This window comes from Bos mutus, chromosome 28, assembly GCF_027580195.1.
Source record: "Bos mutus isolate GX-2022 chromosome 28, NWIPB_WYAK_1.1, whole genome shotgun sequence".
NCBI classification, from domain to species: Eukaryota; Metazoa; Chordata; class Mammalia; order Artiodactyla; family Bovidae; genus Bos; species Bos mutus.
The window spans coordinates 44,361,424-44,362,763 of record NC_091644.1 but is presented as its reverse complement, the minus strand read 5'-3'; positions in this window follow the sequence as shown (position 1 = coordinate 44,362,763).

Genomic DNA, 1,340 nt, shown 5'->3' with positions numbered 1-1,340 from the left:
CCTATGGATAGATCAACTAAACAGAAAATTAACAAAAAACACAAACTTTAAATGATACAATAGACCAGTTAGACCTAATTGATATATATAGGACATTTCACCCCAAAACAATGAATTTCACCTTTTTCTCAAGCGCACACGGAACCTTCTCCAGGATAGATCACATCCCGGGCCATAAATCTAGCCTTGGTATATTCAAAAAAATTGAAATCATTCCAAGCATCTTTTCTGACCACAATGCAGTAAGATTAGATCTCAATTACAGGAGAAAAACTATTAAAAATTCCAACATATGGAGGCTGAACAACAGGCTACTGAATAACCAACAAATCACAGAAGAAATCAAAATATGCATAGAAATGAATGAAAATGAAAACACAACAACCCAAAACCTGTGGGACACTGGAAAAGCAGTGCTAAGGGGAAGGTTCATAGCAATACAGGCATATCTTAAGAAACAAGAAAAAAGTCAAATAAATAACCTACCTGTACACCTAAAGGAACTAGAAAAGGAAGAAATGAAGAACCCCAGGGTTAGTAGAAGGAAATAAATCTTAAAAATTAGGGCAGAAATAAATGCAAAAGAAACAAAAGAGATCATAGCAAAAATCAACAAAGCCAAAAGCTGGTTCTTTGAGAGGATAAATAAAATTGACAAACAGCCAGATTCATCAAGAAACACAGGGAGAAAAATCAAATCAAAAACATTAGAAATGAAAATGGAGCGATCACAACAGACAACACAGAAATACAAAGGATCATAAGAGACTGTTATCAGCAATTATATGCCAATAAAATGGACAACTTGGAAGAAATGGACAAATTCTTAGAAAAGTACAACTTTCCAAAACTGAACCAGGAAGAAATAGAAAATCTTAAGAGACCCATCACAAGCATGGAAATTGAAACTGTAATCAGAAATCTTCCAGCAAACAAAAGCCCAGGTCCAGATGGCTTCACAGCTGAATTCTACCAAAAATTTAGAGAAGAGTTTAACTCTTCTCAACTCAAACTCTTCCAGGAAATTGCAGAGGAATGTTAACCTCCAAACTCATTCTATGAGGCCACCATCACCTTAATACCAAAACCTGACAAAGATGCCACAAAAAAAGAAAACTACAGGCCAATATCACAGATGAACACAGATGTAAAAATCCTTAACAAAAATCTAGCAATCAGAATCCAACAACACATTAAAAAGATCATACATCATGACCAAGGGGGCTTTATCCCAGGGATGGAAGGATTCTTCAATATCCGCAAATGAATCAATGTAATACACCACATTAACAAATTGAAAAATAAGAGCCATATGATTATCTCAATAGATGCAGAGAAAG